Source organism: Acanthopagrus latus, chromosome 4, assembly GCF_904848185.1.
Source record: "Acanthopagrus latus isolate v.2019 chromosome 4, fAcaLat1.1, whole genome shotgun sequence".
Classification (NCBI taxonomy): Eukaryota; Metazoa; Chordata; class Actinopteri; order Spariformes; family Sparidae; genus Acanthopagrus; species Acanthopagrus latus.
Window position 1 is genome coordinate 34766213 of NC_051042.1, and position 7288 is coordinate 34773500.

Genomic DNA, 7288 nt, shown 5'->3' on the forward strand with positions numbered 1-7288 from the left:
AACTCTGACAGGATCATTTCCAAACCAAGCAGGATCCTAAAAGGCTCAGCAGCTGCAGAAATAATGACCCACAATTACTTTATTTCAGGCATTTTCATAGGATCTGACGGGAACAAAACAATACAGCTGTATGAATGTAATGACTTGAAATGAAACCTGTTATAAGACCCTTTCAGAAATGATCGCTGTTAAATTATCACTCGTGTTCTTCTGCGGTTCATCCAGGATCCAGCAGCAGCTGAGGGAGTCGTTCAGTGACCTGCTGGGGAACAGGCTGCACCTCCACTGCACCACTGAGGGAGGATGTCTGCTGCAGCATCACATCACCTGTGGTGTCTCCATGGAGTCTCACCTGCCTTCAGACCACAACTCATGTTCTCCTTTAGCTCTACAAGAATCAGAGTGCAGCTTATTTTTTCATATTTCATCATTGTATATTATATACATTTATATTTATATTGTTAAGCGATGATTTAGGCGTTTTGTTCCAGCGCGCATACACTCAGTGTTTGATGCAGCGAGGGCATCTCGTGAGTGGATTGGAGGATTGGGAGGATTTATCTGTCGTTCTTGTATCCGAGCCATGCCGGGTAGATTATGAAATCATTTAACCCTGTAATCACTCACAATCCTGTTATGTGAGGAAGAAAAGAGGGATGAGACGGTGTTTCCTGCTGCAGCGTCTGTTTGTTTTCAACTGCGTGGTCGTCGCTTCACAAACAGCCGAGACGCCGAAGACCACCGCAGACGTCTCCGAATCAATATCACCAAGAAACACCGGGGTGTGTCTTTATAACACCAGTCTGCTGATGCTCTCTCTCTCTCTCTCTCTCTCTCTCTATATATATATATATATATATATATATATATATATATATATATATATATATAGAGAGAGAGAGAGAGAGAGAGAGAGAGAGAGAGAGAGAGAGAGAGAGACAGTTTATATAGAGCTTTCTTTCTCTATTCAATTCAAGTAAGTAATTGAGTTTCTTCTGCAGACAGATGTTTTCAGATGTTTTCAGATGTTTTCAGATGTTTTCAGGTGTTTTCAGATGTTTTCAGGTGTTCTGCCATGTGAATTGCTGCCTTTAATACACAATGAATCACAAATTCTGAGGAGAAGCTTCATTCAATTATTTAGAGGACCCAGAGCACTGTCTGAAGCTAGAGAGGTGGTGCTTTGGACAAACCAGTGGAAGCACACCTGTTTAATAATCGTGCTGTTTAATGAGCATCTCCACACGAGTGTTTATATTTTTGTGGAGTGTGTGTGCGACTAGTTTCACACGTTTTCTTTTCGCTCCAGTTGAAGATCGTTTCCTTCTTCCTGCTCGGACTCGGAGGACGCTGAGCCGACTGTTAAAAACTCACCTTTGTCTTCAGAACCTGTTATTTCTGCTCCTCCTGTCATTTCTTGATGATACGGATTAAAGTTTGAATGTTTCTAATGATGCTGCTGATTACTGTCATTACTGTTCCTGCTCGTGGTCGGCAGCCGCAGGGCGAGTAACATAATTCACTCTGGTGTCCTGACTGACCAGATAATGGACTTAATGACTTCACCTCCACTCTGTGTGTTATCAGGACATCATGTTGTCTATTAACACGAATTATTTTGCTCTCCAGTCAGTCCAGAACAATAAGCTAATGACTGCATGGGCGATATAAATCAGCTGGACCTGGATTCTTCTCTCAGACTTTGTTCAGCTGCTCCAGTTTAACAAAAATAATTGAATGTAGCTTCTCCTCAGAATTTGTGATTCATTTTGTCTGAAGGGCAGCGAGTCACATGGCAGAGCATCTGAAACATCTGTCAGCAGAAGAAACTGAATTAGGTAGAGAAAGAAAACTAAAAACACATCAGTGTGATAATACGGAGGAAACAATCATTGTCGGGCTGAAAAACGGATTCCATTTGTGTTGGAGGAACATTTCATTGTAGCTCAAACAATGAGTGACACAGTTCATGGTACCAAATCATCAATTAATCTGCATCCACCTCCATCCTATTCTCCTCTTCTATTGTGTTCATCTTTTCATTGTTACCTCTGAGTGGCACCTCTCCATTTTTTAATCAAGGACTGAAGAGCGCGCCGTGCTTCGATCCAGTCAAAGAGCGCCGGCTCTGTTATTGAATTATTCCATCAGTTTTCTGTCTCCATTAGAAAGAAAAGCTTCTATTGTCGAGAGATAGACTCTGGTTCGGAGGAGCTTCATGGGAGAGCAGAGAGAAGAATGGCTCTGTCATGTTCCCACCGCCTTCATCTGCTCCGCCACCAAACTATATATATATATATAACATCAGTGTCACGGGAAGAACAATTCAATTTAAGAGCTCTGTCAGGTGGGAATGTGATGAACTGCATTTATCCTCGGGAATAAAAGTGAAAATGATTCCGTTGTCTCGATCAGAGGCGGCGACCTGAACAGAAACACGGGCCGAGGCGAGGCGGAGGGCAAGGTGTCAGAACGTGTGAGGGATACTGAGCGGGCCAACAGTCCACACTTCTCCAGGAGATAAACTCAGACTGAGAAATGAAAACTTTGGTTTGGGTTCATGAATGATGTGAAGATTACAATCTGAGAGGCTGAGCTCATTTCAGACCTGCAGCAGGACTCAGACTCACAGAGAGCAGAAGTTCAACAGCACATTTATTCTGGAGAACTGAGTCGGAGTCACGGTGGAGCCGGCCCGAGGAGAGAGCCGAGCTGTGACTGGAATACAGCCGAAGGAAAAACAGCTAAACACAGAATTCAACAGGAGTCAGAAAAAAATACCACCTTGACCTCGACTGCAGAGGCAGTGCTGCTCTGGGAACTGAACCATCGGCTGAAGACTTGAGAGTGAAGCCGGGCGGTTCTGTCTGTACTGCCGGAGCAGGACCAGTGGGTCGGTCGCACGTCTGGAAGATGCACAGCTGGACCAGAACAATCTGCCGGAGGGATTATAGGACAACAGGACGGCCTGTCCCACAGGACGTCTGTGGGATCAGAGCAGTTAACTTTATATTTTTCTACACAAGTAGACGATCTCTGTTCACCTTCCCTGCTGCGTCTGACTCCTGCACGACTGACGACAGCGACTTTAACGAGCAGCAAGTTTATTTTGGTCGCTGAACGTGTCGGTGCAACTTCTGGAACATTGTGCTCAACATTTTATCGTTATCATGTACGTTTTATCGTCTCTGACTGGCTTGAAATCACTTTCAGTGTGGATTTGAACCCTGTAGTTGGTCTGATGAGCAGAATAAATAAAAGTTCTTTATTAATCTTTTCTTGTAAAATGTTACATCAGATTCTTAGAAAAGCAGAAACACACTCAGACAGAACCATTTCTTTAAAATAACTAAATGGTTTGAATGCACTCTTCACTTTTTAATTATTTACCTGTCAGAGATCTGAACCGTGTGCTGAGAGGGTCCAAACTGAACCACGGAGCATGAATTATGCTCCGGTTTCTGTATAGCAGATATATTTTGAGAAACCAAATGAAATATTTCTCTCCTTGGCGCCGTTGTGCTGACAGACAGTGTGTCTCAGGGTGGAGATGGATGGAGAGATTTATAGACGCTGAGGGAAATTTGTGTTTCTTTCAAAATACATCTGCAGTTGTGGTGAACGTGACGCAGCAGCAGTGCGATCTTGTGTTATTTACAGAAGCGTCTGACGGGAGGTGGAGATGATTGTGACCACGTGTCAGTTCAGAGACGTGTTTGTGACGGATGACGAATACAGATGTTGTTTCCTCTTCTGTTGTTACCTCTGAGTGTTTGTTAGTCACAGCACATCCGTGTTCACACCGTGAGGGAACACACACCTTTAGAAACACACACGTCTTTTAAATGTTACGCTGTCCGTGTTGATGCTCATTAAAACTGCAGGCAGGCTGACTTCCCCCCACCGACACCTCTGGGATGAGCCAGGTGTTGACGGCTCCTCGTCGTCACTTCTCACCTTGAGGAGGTTTTCCATCTTGGAACGGCGACAGCGATGTTTCACTCCAGTTCTGGCTCGGCTTGTTCCGCTCCAGCAGCTCGTCTTCCTTTAAGTGATGAATCTGCTTCTTTACCTTGGACTTCTTCCCAGACAGGAAGAGCCAGACAGCAGGTGGTGCAGGTTTTTTTATGAAGTTTGGACCGCTGGTGTGTTTCTGCAGTCAGAGCGCAAACAGTCATTCTACAGTCAAGGTTTTCTTTTCATTACAGATTAAATCTTCTCATCTCTTCAAAAGTCTTTAATGACAACATGCACTCCAGCTGCATGGACTCCACAAGTCAGTGTGAGACCTGCTGACTCATGTTATCCCGGCGTGATGCGACAGTGTTGTGTGATGTCACAGACTGCTTGAATGTTCAGTCGGGCCGGGCTCGGTGAGATCGGGCCTCATCACACACACCAGGACAGTCTTCACAGATGTTCTCCCATCTCAGAGCTTCACTGCTGGATGTCATGAAGGTTATCGTGTCAGAGGGAGCGACGCAGCACGTTAACGCTCTGCAGGGAGGAATTAAAACCAGTCTGGATGATGAAGCAGCCGGAGCCATGCGTCATCACGGGCTGTCTGCTCCTCAGTGAGAGCAGCAGGCGAGGATCTGAGCTTGCTAACGTTAGCGTGACGCTTCTCAGTCATCAGGTCACGATGATGAAAACTGGACGTGTTTCAAGACGTTTCATCCAACAAGCTGAAGACGTTATTATTTATTTGTTAATGGTGAAATCATTTAAAGTTAAATTAATAAAAAGACATTTCATGTTGTGTTTGTGCTGTTTTGTCGTCATTGTTCAGTTTCTGAACAGTCAGAAATAAAGACGATGAGAATATCCTCACTACTTTATGTTTTATCTGTGTGTGAGTCCTTGTGTGTGTGTGTGTGTGTGTGTGTGTGTGTGTGTGTGTGTGTGTGTGTGTGTGAGTGTGAAACTGCTTACCTGGAGAAAATCGTCAGGTTGATGAGCCCACTGTGACCCCCATCTCCTCCTCTGTCACCTGCTGACATGCACAGGAAAGTGGGAGAGGGTGTGTGTGTGTGTGTGTGTGTGTGTGTGTGTGTGTGTGTGTGTGTGTGTTCACTCTCAGGTTTATCTTGTTGTGATTTTCTGGATGTTATGGCCTGATTTTTGATGATAACAGCTCTCTGTCAGCAGTCTGCAGAAACCCTCCTATAAGCATTTCTGCCCCTTTAGTACCAACTGAGCCTCAGCACACACACACACACACACACACACACACACACACACACACACACACACACACACACACACACACTGCTGTATTCCTACATTAGTCTTGTGATCTGTGCTGCTGCTTGTTCGCTGCATCTAAGCTTCCTGTAATTAAAATAAATTAACAAGTGAAGTTCAACTCTTATAATAAAATGTGATCCAGTGGAAGAGACACACACACACGCGCACACACACACACACACACACACACACACACACACACACACACACACACACACACACACACACACACACGCACACACACACACACACACACACACACACACAGTCTTTAATTAAAGGATGTGAAATTAAAAACAAAGTATTTTGGACCCGCTGATATCACAGAGCTTTATTTCTAATAATCTGCTGTTTTAAAATTAGATTGGGTCACGTTGGTTCTGACTCCTCACACGTCTGTAACCTCCCTGCTGTCGACACCGTGTCAGGTCCGTTTACTGATCCGTCTGTGCACTTAAGAAGAAGAAGAAGAAACAAATAAGGCTCGCATTTTATTTTGTAAACTAAATATATCAGTGGCCTGTTTGAGCCTCAACAGCAAGCAGCAGAACCGTTCAGATCATCTGTGTGTGTGTGTGTGTGTGTGTGTGTGTGTGTGTGTGTCTGTGTGTGGCACCCTGCTGTGCTGCTACACAGCTATTGATCTGACAGTCTGAGGCTCAGCAGTGAGTGGAAGGTAAACAGGCTGCCTGAGGCCTGATGGAGGTCTTGTTATCCAGATTGGAGGGCGAGTGAAGCGTCTCCGCCTCGTCTCCTGTTAGTGTTCACGGTCTCCTCTCGGTCTCAGACCTCCTCCGTCAGCGCTGATGGAGAACATGCAGCACAGGACTGGATCAAAGAGCAGCGTGGCCTGATACTCTCTGGTTCTGAGTTTTTTGCTCTGCAGCTGCCTCAGACACACGTTCACTCAGCTGAGGATGAAGGAGGCTGGAGGGACTGATGGAGGCAAGATGGAGGAACACATGGTGAGGAGATCTCTTGGTAAACTGGATCCAGCTGCCGGCTTATGGCTGAACACACTGGGGTTGAACCAATCAGAGACCTTGGCGTGGTTTAGATTTGATGAACAGCGACAGAAGAGAAGAGTGGACGGCTGATATGCTGATGTTGATCAGTTCAATCAGGAGCGGAGAGTCGATCTCGTTGACAGAAGAGCAGAGAGCGAGTTTGTCAGAGAGAGTCTGACTCAGCAGCTCTCCTGCTGCTCACTCACAGGACAGACGGAGATGGACAGATGGATTGTGTTCGTCCAGTCACCTGATGAGTGTTTGTCTGCTTTCTCTCAGACGGACCACCGTCAGCACCTTCTGTCAGCGCCTCTCTCTGTAGTCGGTGCGCTGGACGGCTTCTCTGACTTCTCTGTGAGAGAAATCACTCTTGTTGGTTTCCAGTGAGCGGATCAGTGTGTGGAACGAGAAAGAGAAAAATAAAGTGAAAGCCACCTGAGCTTCAATCACGTATCCAAGACAGCCTCTGCTTGTTTCTGTCCTCTGCCTCTCTTTTCATCAGACAGGCTGTGGATCAGAAGTGGCTCTATGATCCAGAGTGCTGCTCAGTCGTGACCCTGGTTTGTACACATGCAGAGAGACGCTTCCTTTCACTTGGCTGTCAGCTGATGTGTCTGCGGTGTGTTCAAGTGCAGCTTTTCAGCAAAGAAACAGGAGACGTGACTGGACGTCAGCTTAGTCACAGCTGGTCCTCTGATGTCAACAAAGCACCTGCTGCATCAGGTCTCATCCACATATGTAGAAGTCTAAAAGAGACACATGACTGAATTATTCTATCTTCATATGTGTGAGGAGCCAGCAGGAAGTCAGCCGGCGTGCAGACCTGTGTTGTTGTGGCTTCATCAAAACTGTTTTTCTGAGATCCAAGATGGCCCCCGTTCTCCTCTTGTTCTCTCTCCTGCCAGCCGCTGCACCTGCGACTGAAGGATGAACTTTAATAAGCTTTGTAAAGACTCAGAGGTCTGACCAGGTTTCTCTTCATTCACTGTAACCGACCGCTCTCTGCATCAGGACGACTGATGAGGCGTTCAGGC